Below are 19,811 nucleotides of genomic sequence, written 5' to 3'. Positions count from 1 at the left end.
AGCAACACTGAATCATTGGAACAATCCTTAAAATGATTGTTTGTACACAGATTTTCAGCATTTTCCTTCATGAAATTTTCTAGTCCCCACGATGTTTATGCATTTTTTGTTTTTTTTAAACAAACCAATGTCTATATTATGCATCCCCTCTGCAAATTAGTTTTATGACGTTCAATGTATTTACTGCAAAGAAAGGTTACCATCTGCCAAACTAAGTCTTGAATAATGATAAAAGGAAAGATCTTTTGAAAATTTGGATTTTAGTAAGAAAGCTCAAAATAAATAGTTGATTTTTTTTCAAGACAAGGGATTATTGTAAATTAATTCAATATGGAATCATGTAACAAGTGTGTTTGAATCTGTGTGTGTTGGTAATTTTTTATAAGACATTGTGTTCTGTTTAAAAAAAAAAAACTTGATCTAAAGAAAAAGAAAAAGACATTTTCCTCCCTGTATTTACAGTAAAGTGGATGGAGTCTATGGTTCAGTTTAAAATAGAAAAGCAGTTGGTAATATTCTGTTTTTCAGGAAAGATACTCTGATCAATGTCCATAAACTCTCATCAGTCATGTTTTTTAATATGTGTAACAGAAAAAAAATGGCCTAAACCAAAGTTGAAATACTTTAATTTAGAAAGCATACCAAATGCATGAGAAAATTAAAAAATATATAAATGAATGAATGAATGAAACAGCCCTGTCCTTTGTCCTCTTTATAGCAAACCTTTCCTCTGAAGTTCCTAATTTTATACCTACTGTACTTAATATCAATAGCGCCCTCTACAGGAGATTTACAGACCCAATTTTATTTCTTTTGCAGTGATAATTATGTAGGATTTACTTACAGACATAAGTTCTATGGGTAGATATTATGGTGGAAAAACTCATTATTCTTTCAATATTTTCATTAAATATTCATTATTCTTTATTTGTTGTAGTCAATTTGCCAAAGCAAAATGTTTATCTTTTGAGACCCAGGAATAAAATGAGAGGGATTATCCCTGAACACAAGAATCCTTATCAGGAATTGAGAAATATGTCCATTCATTTCCACAGAACCTAAGCTGTGAGATCCCTGAATCCATATTCTATATTATCCACAAAGATTACTTATTTGATTTGAAATCCAGGTCATTTAATCAAAAGGATACATACTTGCACACACATAGATATGCCATTCCATTCCACCCTGCCCCACCAATCTAAAATCATGAAATTGGACTAGCTGTTTCTGTTTTGAAAGCAGTGGAAATGATTACCTGTTTATTTTCTTTCCAGGCAAATGCACTGAGTAAACCAAACTGGCTTTAGACATGATGGAATGACTTTCCAGTGAGTCAAATATAAGTTCTATAAGATGAAGCAACAAGAGTTTGTTTTGTCCGTGATAATAATTGAAAAGATTTATTGCACCTGGCTAATGGCCAGGTGGAAGTGAAAAATAATCCCCAGCATGAACATCAAACCTAGAACAAATATACTGGTGCCTAGGACATAAACCATGATCACAAGTCTTTTAATTGTGTGGTTCAGCATGTTTATTAAGTTGAATTCCTCTTCCTGCCTGCCTGCATTTATTTTCTCAACATTTAATTCATAAGCACTACCAAGAGCTAATATCTAACTTCCAAGCTGTGAACTTATTTAAAACATTCCATATTCACAAATGATTGGCATCTAACAAAGATTAAACATTGCTATCCATTGTTTCTCACAGTCCCATCATTACAGAGGTGGATACAAATCAGGACCCACCTTTTCTTGGTACAGAAATTGTGCTTTTGTGAAATGGTTATTAGGGAGAAATGTTGTAGGAAAATGTATATTCACTGTATGTCCATAATAACATCATTACATTACATGAAAATGATTACACACACACACATATACACCCATACACATATACACATATACATATATGTGTGTTTGTGTGTGTGTGAATATGAAATATAAATTATAGTAATTGTTAAACAGAAATACAGTGCATTTCACCAAAGTTGGCAAGACTGTAATTTGCTGGTCTGTATGGCTAATTAGACTGTTGACTGTAGATGGTAGAGCCCAACAAATTTGTATTGCATATGTTCCAATGCCCTGCCTGCCTGCCTGCCTGCCTGCCTTCGAGAGAAGATGACTGACTGCATTTACTGTCTGGGAGAAGCATGAGGATGCAAGTTGGAGGCACAAAGATGTAAATGGAAAGGCTGAGATTCTTATTTTTGTTTCCACAGGTTTGTAGGGAGCCTGTCTTTGTTTCTTTAAGGTATGTTAATCCTATTTTAGGACTTATACAAGGATTCTAATTGTTTCCTGCATCAAAAAGACAGAAAAGCCACACTACCAATTTTCAGCAATTATGGTCAGAGGAGGTTCCAGGGGGCACAGGAGAGAGTTTGGAGCTTGGGTGTGTTGTTGCTCACCTCTGAAAGAGAAGAGGATGCACCCAAATGCATTCCTCTATCAGGCACAGAATCTCTGCCAAAGCAGTATATCCTCTAGAGTTCATTTTCCACATTTTCCTTGTTTTCACTAATCTTTGTTCTAGCACCATCCCCAGACCATGGGCCCAGCATTATGAATTATATTTATGCTTAAGATGTATGTATATCAAGGAAGAAAAACCCACCTTCTATATCAGTGAAAGTGGACTGTATCTGACATTGCCTAGAATGCTTCTACTGATATTGTGTTATAAATATCATATGTATGTAGGCTAGATTTTTCCTTCCACCTAGAACATTTGAGTTTTATTTGTGTCAAAGTTGGTGAAGGAATTCAGGATTTCAGTTAACAATGCTAGCACAACTGATGTTAGTGTTGCTGCAGGAGCAAAGGCATGATTAGCCTGTCTTCTCTTCAAGGAAAGGAAAGTAAGATGATTTACCTCATTTTATTCCTGTAATTTTTTAACATACTGAAGCATGATTGTCTGGTTCTGTCTTTGACTGTTAATGTGACTATATTGTAGGTTCAATGCACTTTGCCTTTCAGTCTTTTCCAGGAGCATACTTAATACTCACTTGTTCTAAATATCAATTTAAGGGTTACCTTCTGTTTTTTGGTGTGTGTGTCTGTGTGTCTTTGCATTTGCATGTTATGTGGGTCCTTTCAGTACTGTTTTCCTGTTTTGTAACTTACTTATGTTGCAAAGAGGGTAAGTGCCCAACATTTCTCAATCTGAAGGTCTAGAGTCAGACACTTAAGTGAAATTAATCTGTATGAGTGAGCTGCTATTGGCAATATAACCCCCTGGTTTTTTGCATTGTGCACTCCTCACTCCTTTCCCTGGCATGTTACCACTGCGGTATAGATCCTGGATCTTTGGTTTTAAGTTCCAATCCCTTATATGGGTCAGGTATATGTAGTTTATGCTAGTTGTCCAGAGTAATGTCACATTGATCTATGTGGATCATCAGATAATTTAAAAAAAAACATTAACATTACCTTAGATCCTCAACCTTAGCAACTTTAAGATGTGTGGACTTCAGCTCCTAAAATTCCCCAGCCAGCATATGGACTGTGTTGGGTTTAAATGAAACCTTTTAAAATCTTATTTGATCTGATCTGACCAAATTAAATCAGTACAAAAGATATTGTCTTTGTAATAAAACTGAGGTGCCTGGTATCAGGAATGCAACAAGTATTCCAAAGTGCACATGGAGGAAGAACATTTTATATTACTATTAAAGAATAGAAAGAGGCACATCTTAATGCTAGCAATTTATTATCTGTGTTCAGTTAGGCAGTATAGTTATATCCATTTATTTCATTTTAATTTTACTGATGTTTTATTTCATGGGATGTTTCCAGGTAACAAAAAGTAATGTTTATAGACTGCTCACTTATCATCAACATCTCTCACTGAAAAACACACTTCTATTCCACAACTGGCAAGCTTTCTTCACAAATCATGGAACTGTTTGCATTAAATCCATTTCTCTAGAATGCCTTCCCAAATATGTTACTGGATCTACAGTTCCAGTTCTAATATGAAGGGACATGCTGGATCCATCTGATCCAGCCCTATGTTTCTAAACAGACTTATTGAATGTCACCAGCAAGACATGAATGCAAAAGTCCTTTTCCGTAATTATTTTCCAGAGTCTGGTATTCAGAGGCATGTGGCCACCTGATCTTGGTTGTACCGTGATAGACATCATTGATCATTTATGCCCCATTAATTGATCTAATTTCCCTTTAAAACCTTTATAGTTATAACCATCATCCATTCTGTGACAGCTAATGCCATGATTTTATTAAAAGCCATGTGAAGTACTTTCTTATGCTAGTCCTCATTCTTTCAACATCCAACTTATCCTGATCATTCCAACTTCATGAAAGAGGCAGAAAAACATTTTGAGATTGTTATCACATCATTTCACTTATTCAGCTCAAATTTGTAGTTTGGAGCAATCAGATCAAGTATGAAACCCTAGACAGAACCAGGAAATTTTGCAACAATAATGAAGTATGAATGTGTGTGGATGTATTTGTTTATGTATTTGAACTGTCATACACATATTACATCTGTTCTACAGGCCCTGCATTGGCTTCCTATTAGCTTCCAAGTGCAATTTAAAGTGCTAGCATTACCCTTCAAAACCCTTTATGGCTGGCATTTGATTATCTGCAGATAACACTAGGGTCAGCCCAACCACGCAATTCATACCCAGAGAAACAGCTGGTTGTCACCCATCTTCAGGAGGTTGAGGAAGTGCAAAACCTTCAAGTGCTTTTTTTCAGCCCTCTGGAATGACCTCCTGTTGGAGATCCATCTGTCTCAAACATTGTATGCCTTCTGGATTTTCTGAAGGCTTTTGGGGCCTGATGCCATATGTTTCATCTATTTTATTCTTATGTTAGGATGGATGGATGGATGGATGGATGGATGGAAAGAGAAAAGAGAAAAGAGAAAAGAGAAAAGAGAAAAGAAGAGAAGGCAGCATCTACATTTAACAAATAAATACTAATAATTATGTCTAAATAAAGATTTAGATACATTGAAAAGTAAAAAGCAGCTTCTTCTATATCCAACAGGGCTAAGAAACCAGCCTTAATTTATTTTGCCAAGAATGAGGTTAGAGCTGCATATGCTGCTTAAAAGTAGTCAAGATCACAGGAGCAGGCTTGACTAATCCTACACTTTTTGGTTCTCCCTTTGGAAAAAAATGTGATACTTTAAGATTAGATAAAGTAAGATATTGCTTAAAAATAAAATCCTAAATTTTATTTCCTTAAAAATTGTCCAGCTGATGTGTAGTTTTGTTGTACCATTTCTAGACAAACAATGAAAAGTGACACATGAGCTGTCTTTATATCTACATGAACTGAAAAGAGATCATGTAGATCAGTGTTGTGCAAACTTGGCCACTTTAAGATGAGTGGACTTCAACTCCCAGAATTCCCCAGCCAGCATGCTGGCTGGGGAATTCTGGGAGTTGAAGTCCACTCATCTTAAAGTGGCCAAGTTTGGACAACACTGATGTAGATGTATAAAAATTTTTCTTAAACACAGGAGGTTGGATCCAAAGGTTGGGTGGCAGCAGACAACTGACTCATTCTTTTCCATGATTTCTTTGGCCTCCTAAACCCACTGAGAATTGTCTTCAAAACAATGTGGTATATGTTATAGGGAGCTATAATGGAGAAGGAATTCTACAATAGTCTGGTGTGCAGACTGGATATGTGGCCATGCAAACAGCCATTGCATGAGCTGCTCTCTTCTCCAAGGAAATCTTTGGACAGAGGACCTGTAGTGGGGAAGAGGGTGGCTGTTGTTGAGTCAGAGTAGAGAATCTCCTGCTAGATAATCTTTAAAATGATCTCTGATTTCTTTAAAAAATGTTACTAGCACAGTAGCAGTTAGTATGTTATCAGTACTGGTGGAATGGGCGTTAACCTTTCCCCCACATCCTGAATGATTTTCTCAATTAAAATTTGAGAAATTTTGCACTGCAGCACTCAAATCAAGCATAACATTCTACCTGAAATCTAAATGATTTGCTCCTTGGCATAAATAGTGGCATGAAAGAAATATTGTAAGCTGGGACAATGAGACAAGAACAACTAACTAATTATTTATATCTAAAGAGAGAACTAAGTCAGTTTCAGAACTGCCACAGTATTCAGTTTTAACCTTACTCTTACAATGTTATCATAGAAATCACCCACTTAGCTGCCAGACAAAAAGGTGTAGAGTTTAAAGTGAATCAAGAAAATAGAACAATATCTAGATTTTCTACAACAAATGGTTTAGATTAAACAGAATTTCAGTGAGTTTTCCCCCTGACTAGATAAGGCAATAATATTGTGAAATCCATCTATATTGCTGAGATAGACTGTGTACACTTTCACAGAGCATCATTCTTACACTGGTCCAAGACCGCAATAAACTTTGATTGATTAATTGATCATCTATACTGCTGAACTGTATTGTTCCAGATAGATTTTTAAAAATCTGGGCCCCCAGTAGAGGCAACTACATGGGAAATAAGGTGTAGTATTTGGAGTGTTTAGACTGACACAATGCAGCAAAACTTTAAATTAAAATATAGCAGCAAGAGTAGTTTCATTGCTTAACATTTGTCCCACACTCCTGATTTTTAGGCTATTGATTTCAAGGGAGAAATAACAATGGAGAATAATTACAGTGATATAGGATGCATGGAGGGCAAAGGAGTGTTCAAATGAACATTCCGCCTCCAAATCTCTGAGACTTAAAAAAACTGTGATACTATATATGTAAGAGATGCTATTATTTTATGAGTTGCAAAGCCCAGTTTTATTCCCATTGTGCTGTTATGCTGTTTATTTTATTATATGTTTTATAATATTATATATTATATATTATATTTTATTATAAGTTTATTGTGTAATGGTAACTGTGATGCTGTTTCTCTTGGTATGAAAAGAAAGCAAATGAAAAACAGATCCCAATGTAACATTCCAAAAGAATTAGACTCATTGCTTGAGTCTATAGTTCTAGTGAATTGCCTAACAGCCCAAATAAAAATTCATAACCAGATTTGTGAACCTGCATTAATCCCAATAATGGGGAGGAGTGCAGATTTATGGCCCAGATTATTATTAAACTGCACGTGTCACAGCATACAGTATACTAGCAGCAAGAATGCTTATAACCATATGAATGTCCCAATTTTAACATGCTGTGGATTTTTTGCTGTTTTAACCAACAAATTAAGGTTATAGTCCTCAATGCTGGATATTTGTAAAATTACATCCAGCTATAAGTATTTAAATAATTAACTGGGCTGATTGGTTTCTATAATGTATCTTCACCTGTTAAATTTATTTTAGGGCAAGTTCACTTTCTTAGAATTTTTAAAAATAAGTACGCCTGTTTTAGCAGAACCCCAAACAAGGAAAACATTGTTCTTTCTTAGTTTGATTCTTCTAGTTATATTACATAGTGAAACGTGGGCACCAGATTGCCATTTATAAACTAGCATAAATGAACAAAGATGAAATATTGTGAATACATCTTTTACATATGTATATATGTATAGAATAAACCATATTTACTCTATGGAACTGTGGATGGGCAAGATTTATAAGACAACGGTTTGAAAGGTATTGTTGACAAGTGGTCTCTGGTAAGGAGAGAAGGAGGCATTTCCCCAATTTCCAAAATGGAAATTCAGTAATGTGAAAATGTTTTTAAATGGCAAAACGTCTCTTAGTGGTATTGTACTTATTTGTCATTTCTTAAAGATAAAAACACATAAGATTCAATGTTTTCTTATTATACCTGTACAGCAAATTTCCCCAAGCTGGCCAGACTGCCTGAAGCATGATGAGTATTTGTTTGGTTGTTTTCTTAGATTTAGGCACCACCTGACTCAAAAATTACTCTGGGCAGCATTTGCAGCCCAGCAAATCTGGAAAGCACCATATTGAATAGGGTTGTGCTATACCAATAGTATATGCAAAAAGGTCATATCCTTAACTTGTATGGAGTCATTATTCCCAACCTGCCTTGCACCAATCATTAGTGTCTCCATCAGATCTTACTCAACCCAGCTGACTATTGCTTACAGTAACTGATAGGGGTTCTCCTGAGTTTCATACAGAAGTATCTCCTGGTCCTTTACAAGGTTTTAAGAGATTGAACTTGGTAACCTTTTCCTACTAAACATGTATTCTCCTACAAAGCTATGTTGTCTACAGATGTAGGAGAGGTGGTCTCATCACTTTGCTTAAAAGCAAAAGTCATTAGAAGCTAAAGCTTTGACAGTGCTGAAACATGGAAACCAAAGGAGAGATCATAATTAAAATAACACTTCTCAGGTCTCTATATAAACTATAGTACAACTGTGCATCATAATCCAGTTTTTCAAAATATTGCAGATAAAAATATGCAGAAGTATTTATTTTAAGAAAAAAGTACATACGTTAATGTATTTTTGCTTGCAAAAATGTGAGTATTAGGAATTAGATTATGTATTCTTAGAAAAATGTACATGGAAATATGGACTTAAAAAAAAAAAATTACAAACTGCTGCAGGAAATGCCAGCTTTAAGTTTGAAAAAATGACAAGCCAAACTTGATAGAATTGCTTATCCCTGTCTATGGTCTCCTGAGTAAAATGTTAAACAAGGCTAACAAAAGTCAGTGGGACAGAGAATATGCTTGGCTTCTCCAGACTTTCACCTTTTCTTTCACCCCCCCCCGCCCCCCGCTTTTTTTTTATCACATACATTAATTCTCTTATACTTAAGTAATGCAATGGGTGGTAGACAGAAAATATTCAGATTTTAAAAGAACTGGTATAGTACTGTCATGAAAGCAGGTGAAGCACTGGGTCTGGAGTGAAACAGTGACGTTTCTTGAATAGCAAAACATTTGATGACGGTGCTGGAAAAATGCCAGCTTTGAAAAAAATATAATACTGTTTTGAAGAAAAATATATTGACCTATTGCAATTAAATGAGTTCCAATTACAGATCTGTTGTGCTTTAAAATGTTCACTTGTTTTACATATATACATACATATATGTAAAAATACTAGCAAACAAGAGGTTTTTTTAAAAATGCAATCTACCAGTGAGATAAATACAAGAAATAGTATCTTGCCTGGTCTCTCTCTTTATATCTAGATCCATATCCTCTGGTGGCCAGAGGGGGGCCCACACCTGTGGAGATGGCTGGTGGGGTGAGGGGTTGTCCCCCCCCCAGGATCTTACAGGTTTTTTGGGGCCAAATTATAGGAGGTTTTTAGGCCATTTTTAATATATGTTTTTTAACTATTTATAGATTATGACCATGTCTGGAGAGTCCTGTGTTTTTTCTTCTTTTTTATTATTGTGAGCCGCCCAGAGTCACCCATTGGGGGAGATGGGCGGCATACAAATTTGAAAATAAATAAATAAATAAATAAATAAATAAATATCATCTATATACCTGTTAGGGCTTTGCTTTTAAAATGATTTGAAAGAAATGCTTTCAATAGGCACAAGCACGACACTTCTCTGATATAAAGAGGCCAAGCCTGAAAAGAGATGCAACTACTTAAAGAGTCATTTAATGAGATGATTTGTAAAGCAGCAGTATCATTTTTCCAGCTGAAATAATTTATTCTAACTTCCCTAGCTGCTGCCTGATAATGGTAAGAATACATATTACCCAAGCCAACAGGTACCAAGTTGGGAAAAGCTGATCTAGTTCCAGGTTAACCTCAGTTTTGCAGACCTTGATACAAGTGATATAAATTGCCACAACATCAATCTGTTAATTAATTAATCAATCAATTAATGGATGCTCTCTTGCTCCTAAAATGAGATTTCCTTGTATTACTTTATCTAGGAGTTTTTAAATTGTTCTTAAACTACAGTCTAAGTATTATAGCTTATTATGTTATTATGTTTATTGCTATTTTGTTGCTTTTAATTCTTGTGTTATTTAATTTAATTATGTTGATGAATTCTTGCTTTATGAATTTTGTTACCTGTCACCACTTTTTGGTTTATAAGTCTGTACACAAAGTTATATTAAGGTTTTTGAGAGGAGCAGAGAATTGTTTGATGAAATTTATACACGAGATTCACTTTAGAATAAAGGCACAAAAAATAGATGCAGATTTATTATGATGATCCAACAGGATAGACTGCTGGTAATACTGACAACAGTAGTGCTCACTGTTTTCTCACATCATTCTCAGCTTAAAAAGAGATTGAAAGAGGATATACTTGGGGCAGTTGCCTACATACATTAAAATCTGGAGAAATGAAAATTTCTATAATACAGTTAATTACATTTAAAACATACACTGGTTTGTTTGAAAACAATTTCTATTAGTGAAAAAAGTGCAAAATTTGGTTTATAAGGATAATTACAAGAGAAAAGAGTGCAAAATGAGAACTTCATAATAATAACATGGACTTTCTTTCTCATGTGAGAACTGCAGATAAAATAAGGGGACAGGACAATATGAACCTAAAGATCAGGATTTTGGCAGAACCCACCCTTAGTATTCTCAAGAAAGATAAATAATCAGATAGTGCAGAATTTGTAATTTATGCAAAGAAAGCTTCAACAATAATGAATGTGTGCCATTTTTATTTGTTCTACTGTTTACTCTCACCACCATCATCACTACCACCATCTAACAAGGAGCTATGACGACATAAATTATATAATGTACAAGGTAAAGGGTGGGGAGTAGGATATAACAGCCACCATTAGATGAAATGGCTGTTTTCTAATTATTCACTAGCAATTTAATCAAATGCAGAGTAACTCAATGCTAATAATTACATTAATAAGATTCAGCCCAAGAGAAAAAAGTGTCTGCTAATTAGAACATCCCAAGAATTAGAAATCCTATAATAAGTAAGTTCATAAATGTTACTGTAGATATCCTGGATCTTGTTTCCCCATTGCGAGCAAAGAAGAGTAGTTGGTTGAAAAATAAAAGATTATGCCCCTTTACCCTGTTAGCTCCAAATTGGTTAATCATGACAAGATAATTGATCAAAGAGCAGTCTGATCAGTATCATATGGTGCAGCTGTTTAACAGCCTATGTGTCAGATACCAAGGTAACCTTAAAAACAGGAAATATCAAATCCAGCTTGAGAGAGAATGTAACTGTTGTGAATTTGTACTTTTTTGATTTGACCAATGATTTGCAGATGTCCCTGGCTAATTCAGGAGAGGGCTAGCTCTTGATACGAAGCTGACCCATCATTTGCTATAAGGCCAACTCAGACTGAGAAGTTACAGTTTACTTGCTGCCAGACACTGTGGAATTTGCTGCCAAGGGGTTTCTAATTGCTGTATTCCTTGTGGGAGTGCTTCATAAAAATCATTAGTGGAGGAAAAAAAGGGGGTTATGGATGTTTTTATTTTGCTATTATTATAGGAGATAAATAATGTAAGTAATTCATTCTAATACCAGACATTTAAGACAGCTATAATTGTGGAACTAAAACATGCTTTGCTACATTTGTAGAAATGAGTCATAGAAGAGAGTTGAGCATGACCTGTTCTCCACCTTTCAGGAAATTCTTTTTTTTTTCCAGATTTGTAGAGGAATTGTGGCACATTTAACTTGGCCCACATGTGCAAAACAAATTAGGAACCTGAGAACCTGACTTGTTTGTTTGTTTATTTATAATTTTTTAAATATAAACTACAAAACACAAAACCTATAATAACAAAAACATAAAATAATTCAATCAAACAACCAAAATAGAACACATATAAACTTAATCTCTATGTGCACCCACCCGTGGGACTTATAACCCTCCTTATCTTTTTACTTTTTATTATCATAAATTTTTATTATTACTAATTCTCAATAAGCCCTACTCTCCAAAAGGATGATATATATTGATCTTGTTTTACTCCCTTCCCTTTAACAAAAATATATTCCATAAATTCACCCCATATAACATCAAAATCATTCCTTTTCGCCAGACCCTTTTTATATTTTAGTTCACATGTCAATTTATCATTAATAGCAATATTCCATATTTCTTTAAACCAATCTTCAAACTCAAATTCAAAATCCACTTTCCAATTTTTAACTATTATTAATCTTAAGGCAGTAACAAAAATTATTATCATCTCTTTCTTTTGCCATTCTGATTTCATATTTCCAAAATTTAACAGTAATGCAATTTTGGACTTATTTGCAAATTAATAGATAATATTTCATTAATCTCAACAAAAACCTTTTCCCATATTTTTTTTACCTTTTCACATTCCTACCATAAATGCAAATAAGTTTGTTTGTTTGTTTATTTAAAAAAAATTAATATCAGCCCTACATGTGCATGCTTCACCATTCAGGTGGCCAGCAACAATACAAACTAAAACAGGCCTCATAATATAATAACTCATACAATAAATCAGACTGGCAGTAGCTAAATTAAAACATCACATAACATATACAATCCCTGTAAAATAACTGCCTTTCTAAATAATGTCTGCATTTACTTGGCATAAGGAGGTTAGACAGGATGTCAATTTAGCTTTCCAAGATAGAAAATTCCACAATTTAGCTGTATTCACCAAGAAAATCCTCTTTTTCATCTTTTTCTGCCCCTGTCTTTTTTGCTCCACCAAGCTAGGATGCAGAGAAGAGCATCTCTATCAGTTCCTGGGCTGCGGACAGGTTGGCATATGATGGGTGATAGAGTGTTCATGCATATATTGGAGATGTCAGCCTTTCTCCTCTATTGTCAAGCTAGCTGTGCACTGGCAACGGATCGGACCCACTAAGAGGAGAACATACATGCTAATCAGTAGTTCACTAGCCAACTCTGAAATTATCTTGGTGGGGTACAGTAAAGTAGGGAATGGGGAAGAGGCACAAGAGCTAGCATATTATTTAAAAGATAGCTGGGAACATGCTGGCTAATGGAAAAAGCAAGAGGAGTGAGTGACGTGTGGGAATGAGAAAAATCTGGGAAAGAAGATATAATATATAATATAATATAATATAATATAATATAATATAATATAATATAATATAATATAAATAATACTCCCTTCCCTTTAACAAAAGGGAAGAAAGCTAAAATCAAGCCATCAAAGACTGATAGAGCAACTCATTTGCTAAAGGCTTCTAAAAAGGAAGATACAAGCCTAAATATACAGTGAGACCAAGAAAATTAGAGCTGGAACCCTTATCAGATGTTTGAAGAATTCAGGTAGTTCAAAGCTGCTGTTACCCTCACCAAATACCTGAAAGAGAGCAAATTGTATTGTTGCTTTTCCACCTTAGAACTTCAGGCAGGGGCACTTGCAGCTGGGGCACCCATAATTAGGACTGGGGGCCAGAAGCAAGATTCTCATAGTTTATTTCTATCTTCATTGATTCATCAAAAAGTAGACTATCTCTTCTGACTTCCTGGAGAAAAAACTATAGGTCCCAAAGGTAGATATGATTTGAAGTTAAGATATGGATTGGCATCACTTTTAATTATCTGGAATTAGTGTGGATATTCTAAATAGTAAATCAATATGCATCTTAATTACTCCCTCTCCTTTACTTCAGTTTTAAATTTACACAAATCTAGAGACAACTAATTCATGGTCCACCTTGCTTTATAAAAGGCAGGCTATGCCAGATTATGCATGATCCAAAGTATCTCATAACAAAGTCTCACAAATAACTCGACTTCTTCAGAAAACAAATTTCCCTAGAACTGACTTTCACGGAATTATCACGTTGATGTACTTTGATAATTAGCAGCTAATCTACGGTTCAGTTAGCCAAGAATTACTGGACTTAAATCAACTGAGGCTGATTTTTACAATATTTGTCAGCTATTGAAAAAAAGAATATAGGGTATGGAATTGCCCCAATTGGAAAATTACACAGGAAGCTATGATAAACTCAGAAAGATCCTGAATTTTGGTAGCAAGGGAACTATACAGTCCCTCAGTTTATATGGCCAAGATTAAAGAAAATTAGTGAAATGCATGACCTACCTTATGCCATTTCTACCTGCCATTTGTTTTATCCCTATTTCCAGTCATATGGTCCAAAAGAGGACTTTTCCAGTTTGAGGGACACAGTTGGTCTTTTAATATTATGCCAGAGGCCAAAGTGAGCAGGGATAGGGCAAAAATTAAATTTCATTTAATTTACAGTAAATGTAATTTAAAGTGACTGAATAAAATTAATACAATTACTTCCATGCATAAGTTCCTGTTTCTATTACATTAACATTATAATTCTAGTGCAACTTTTGAGGGTCTCTGGAAATCTCTATGTGAGGCTAAATGTACCCTTTGAACTAGGAAGCACATCCTGGGTTAGAGCAAGAACTTAAGGGTGTAGATGTGGAATCTTCCTCAGCTTCATTCAGCTGATTTAATTTAGGGAGCTCTCTGGAGCTTAGTAAGTGAAATTTGTAGATTCCATAGCCCCCAGGCTCAGGAAAGCTACTGGGTATGCCACATATCTGTATTGTTCCTTTCAGCCTTAAAAATCTCTGAGGACTCTTGCACAATATATCTGAGCTGTGATTTGTGTCCTGGATGTAGATGAGAAACAGATCCACTTGCAAAATCTCATTTTGCATTCAGAAATGAAGAATTTAAATGAAAAAAAAATAATGCTTCATTTATAATTTACAATTAAAAGCTGGAAAAATTATGTGCTTCAATGACATCAGCAGTCATTTATATTAACTTACATGAAACAAGTCCTATAAGTAGCCTTTGAGATCCAGCAGATGGTTGGTACAAGAGCAATTTGACAGAACAGAGAAGGGCTTTTGTTTTTAAGCCCACTCTAGACAAGACAGACTATCCTAACTACCAGAATAATGCTGTGTTGAGCCCTTGCAGAAAAGGACTTCAATTTTTCAAAAACATTAGGTTAAAATGTTTATCGGTATGTGCATGCGTAGAATAATAACCATTATTCTAGCCACATGTATAAATCCATGTACGCACTGAATAGAGAAAAAATAAAGCTTCCTCTTGATCTGATCAAGACCACAAATGGTTCAGATATAGATGGATTTACTAAGGAGTTTTAGAACAGTTTAAATCACAATCAAACATATTTACCTTCAAGAATTGAGAAGGTCTTGCTGATTTCTTTCCAGAAGGGGTCAAGTATAGTGCAGAGAAATTATCTTAAGTAAGTAACGACAATTAAAAAGAAGTCACACTAGTAGCAACCATTACAAGCCACATCTTTAGCCACCAAAAAACAATGGAGCTTGGGATTCTAATTCAAATTAAAAGAACCAAGTACCTAGAAAAGTACAGACTAATAGGTTCTCTCATATTGGCTAAGTGTGCATGTGTGCACATGTGTGCGTGTGCACACATGCACTTTCAAGTCCAGTTTTGACTCCTGGCGACTGCCTGGATAAGTCCCTGCAGTTTCCTTGGCAAGGTTTTTCAGAAGTGGTTTGCCATTGCGTCCTTCCTAGGGCTGAGGGAGAGTGTCTGTCCCAAGGTCACCCAGCTGGTTTTGTGCCTAAGGCAGGACTAGAACTCACCGTCTTCCGCTTTCAAGCCTGATGCCTTAACTGCTATACCAAACTGACTCTCATTGGCTAATATTATAGGCTATCAAACATGTTTCTGGAAGTAGAAAAATTGGGATAATCTAAAAAGATGGCTTGAAGCAGGGCAACATATACAGAAAGGAATTCTCCTATTGAAGTATTCCTGACATAATGCAAACTATTATTTATTTTATTATGTTTAAATCCTAAGTCACTCTTTCACCCAGGGATGGATCCCATGATAATATTGGCACTGAAAGATATAGAATATCAACATCAGTTTCCTCTGCTTCAGAAGCCAAACATGGGATGTCACCATTGAGATAGCTCCCTCTTTCAGAGGTGCATAATGTAATCCTATCGACAGTCCTTATACAAGGGCTTCAGCTGATAAAGCATCAGATATTTGGGACTATTAGGGCTCTAAAGTTACTTAAGGCTGTAGTGTTATCTCCTCACATGACCTGGGCTCTGAAATATATAAGTTGCTGGCATACCCCTTTGCAATAGTGTAATATGACTCCACTTAGACAAAGAATGCTAGCAGCAGAATTCTGATTTAGTTGCAATTTCCAAACTATCTTCAGAAGCAAGCTGCGTGAATAATGCATCCCAAAATTCCAATATTGAGGTTACCAGAGGGTGAATCACTATGATTATGATGCAAACCACCATCTGTCTGAAGCATAGAATGACTAGGATATTTCAACATCTAATGTACAACTGACCCATGGATATGCCTGTCTACAGATTTATCCTTAGCCATCCTAGTTTGAAGCCTTTTCCTGAGTTATGTAGAACAGAGTTGACAGTTTCTGTTGTAGGGATTTTATCTGCTTTAAATCCTTTTGGCAAATGGAGAAAAAAAGAGACCCCTCTACAATTTTAGTCATTTCCAAAAATGATAATTTTTTAGTTGGGAATATGATACGCTTCTGGTTTCTAGGTATCAGACTGGAAATAGTACAGCTGGGTAAAAGGCAGATGCAATCCATTATATGTCTGGTAAACACAGATACAAGTCATTGATCTAATCATATATATCAGTTTTGGGATCTGTTCCAATACAGCTTATTTAGATCAAATGATAATTTCAATTAATTGCATTATAATTTGCTCCACAACTCCATCTTATGACCTTTGTTGGTAGACTAGCCTCTTTTTTTTCCATAAATGTCTGTTCATATTTAGAAACTACTTGTCTTAGTTACCTCTCTAGGGATAAATAATAGGAGCAATATGAAAATGAAATTTGAAAATAAAATTTACAAGAAATTGGCATATAATTAAATAATGTCATGACTTGAAATTGAATGCAGTTGTGCAAAGTTGCTATCTGAAGGGTTTCCTTGCTCCCAACCATTACTCAGACTCCAATTTTGAAATGTCAGTTGCTCAAAAGATGCTCTGTGGTTTATAGCAATAAACGCTGCAAAGGCAAACCTGCCTCCTATTTCAGGTTTGTTTCCTGCTGTCTCAGTTTTATTTGTAGTTAATCTTATTTATGTATTTGAAATATAAAAAGGAAATGAATACACACAAAAGCAAATCTATGCCAGCTTCCAGGAAAATGAAATTAAGTTGTCTAATCCATCCATTTTTATGACATCAAATTGTAAGGGTATTAACATTTCTAGATGCTGGCAATTTACACTGGAGCTAAAAATAAGCTATCTATTTAACAAAATCCAAATTTGCCTGTAAATATTCAAGGACCAATTCTCTAGTGCTAGAAAGTAGAGATTTATGAAAATAGCAGGTCACTGGTGCCCTAGAGATACTTATCAGGCCGAGATTTTCATAGTAGCATGGAATTTGAATGGAGAAAATGTGAATTTATCTCTCCATTCTGGATATATGCAAACTGGGACAAAACAGAGCTATTAGTTTTATTTCTCATCACGTTCTTCTCATGGGAAAAATGTTTCTCCTTTATTCCTATCCTTTGCATAGTAACAGATAATACCTAAGCAAAAATTAGCAATTCTAATAGAGATTAAGGCCTGCTGCTTACTCAGCTTCATCCCAAGAATAGCTGAGATTGGGGGGAACTGGCTGGTTGGGTGCAAACTGAAGGACCCAGTTATGACATCATCAGCAACGTCTTGGGTTGATAAGTATTCTAGTAACCAATTGGAGAAGTAGAATGTCTTCCAGTGAATGGGTCACTTACATTGCTTTAAAATTCTGGCAGTAGAGAGAAAGAAAGGGAAAATACTTTACAGTCTACAAGGGGAAAAAAAGGCTGGGGACAAATAAAGGTGGAACAAAAGCAAATACAGTAGTAGAAAGGAAAGGGAGAATAAGTCTGTAGGTTCCTGCAAACATAGAAAAGTCAGGAAAAAGTATCTGCAAAAAAGGGAAAGAAGAATTAAAAGACTTTCTGAGAAAATAGAACTTGCTTTGAGTCTTTATTAAGTAGAAAAGCAACAAAATATATTTTAAAAAAATTTATCTGACTGGACATTTATTTATTTATTTTTGCAAATCTGGATTTCCAGACTTCTTCTAGAATATTTTTAATAGTAATTTTATTAAAAATTACAATTACAACAATAAAAACTAATACAATCTAAAAAAATAAAAGAATAAAAAGAAAAATAGAAGGTGCAGAGAAGAAAAAATGAGAAAAAATAGAAAAGAAAAAAATAAGAATATAGTAAAGAAAAAGAAAAGAAATACTGTATATAAAGAAATGTTAATCACAACAAGCATAAACAATTTTAGTAACTTATCACCTTCTCTTAAAATACAACAAATGATCACTCCTTCCCATATCCCATTTCTTATCTATAAACAAATCCATAAAACCTCATCATTTCAGTCCTGATTCAGCAAAAGTCCATTAAAGGTTACAAGAGATAACAACATATCTCTTTTAACCTTGATCAAATAATTCAACTTTATTTGAAAAAAAATTCCTTTTACTTCTAACAAGCTTGATCTTATAGTCGCTTGAAACAATGTCCCAGAACTTGATTTCTTTTCGTTTTTTCTTTGTACTTTCTCACAAAATTCTTCAAAGCTTTAACAAGACTTATAAATCCAATACAAGAAAATTATCCAGGTCACTTTCTTGGTTTGTTATTTGTATATCCTTTTAATTATTAAGACATCAGCTGGTTTCTTTTGTATCTCAAGTGTAACATCTTTTTCCATGTCATTTTTGTAGCCTGTAATTTTTAAATCCACTTTCAAATCAGTCTCAATCTTGTCAGGTAAAACTTGTTTCTCTTCCATAACATCTTTTCTGTCTATAGAGACAGACATTCTTAAATTAACTTCTGGGTCCATTGTCCAAAAATATCCTTCAATATGTCCAATCTTAAAATATTTTGCTTCATTCTGTATTTCTAAGTCCATTTTGAGTGTTCTTCTCCTTTAATTATAATCTTTAATTCCTTCTAGTTCCATCTAGTGTCCAATTTTTAAAGTCTTATCTAATTATGTTTTTTTAAAAGAATTCAAAACAAAGCATTTTCCCATGAGAAGGATTCTTTATAATTAATTCCAAAATCTTATTTCAAATTATTCTGGACCCTTAATCTGTTTGTAACTTTCTAAAATCAAAGTTTTAATCACCCTTTTGGTGTTTTTTCCCCCCCCCCAAATGTTTGTAAGTCCTTAAACTTGTATTTAAAACTTCTTTCACTAAGGATTGAAGGAGACTCACCCACTGCTATAAAACTTGTTGATCCAAAGGTTCCTAATAGCTGAAAAGCAGTTAACAAGCAATTTCCGAAAGTGATTGGAAAAGGAAGTATGTGAACCCGGTGTCCTTTCAAAGGTGCTGGCTGCAGTTTGAGCAGTCACCTCACCTCCCAGAGCTCTAAATCCACTACAGACCACTGTCTTGTGGTGTCCTTATGAGGAACAGCTGCCTGGAACACTTGTGGATAATCTCAAGTCCTCTCCTTGTCCAGAGAGGAATTATCAAAGAGCCACCTTGCCAGCTCTTCGTTCCGCCACGGTTGTCAGCTCCGCTTTTCATGGAGCCATCTTCAGTCCGCCATTTCTCCCCTGGAAGTCCTTCACTTCTTGTAAAATATGAGAAGCCACACTAGTTGTGTGGTCAGTTGGTCACTGGATATTTCTGAAGAGTATGCCTAAGGAAGAACATCTCTATAGAGAGGCACATGCTCTTGGGAACATGCAGAAGAAGTTTGCTATAAAAAAGAAAAATCTAGGAGCCTTTTGTATCTTACTTTTTTTGAGGAAAAGATGAATGGTAGATGAACCTTGCTAGCATTCATCCTATTATGGACTCATTGGAAGCAAAATTGATAAATTTACTCCCAGTAGGCTCTATGTTGGAA

General features: G+C 34.9%; 1 long non-coding RNA gene across 1 annotated transcript in view; it reads left to right on the top strand.

Moving 5' to 3' along the window:
• LOC148214594 (uncharacterized) overlaps positions 1-19,811 on the top strand; it is a 45,831-nt gene that overhangs the window by 13,969 nt on the left and 12,051 nt on the right. Inside the window, exons 2-3 of the long non-coding RNA XR_015797872.1 lie at positions 1,278-1,331; positions 2,231-2,262. This is a non-coding gene — a long non-coding RNA (uncharacterized LOC148214594). The remainder of the gene's footprint in view (positions 1-1,277; positions 1,332-2,230; positions 2,263-19,811) is intronic.

Source organism: Python bivittatus, unplaced genomic scaffold, assembly GCF_059951505.1.
Source record: "Python bivittatus isolate LINGU-HERP-01145 unplaced genomic scaffold, Pbiv_v1 ctg000610_np1212, whole genome shotgun sequence".
Lineage (NCBI taxonomy): Eukaryota > Metazoa > Chordata > Lepidosauria > Squamata > Pythonidae > Python > Python bivittatus.
The sequence above is the reverse complement of the archived record's forward strand: the minus strand, read 5'-3'. Positions and strand labels throughout refer to the sequence as shown.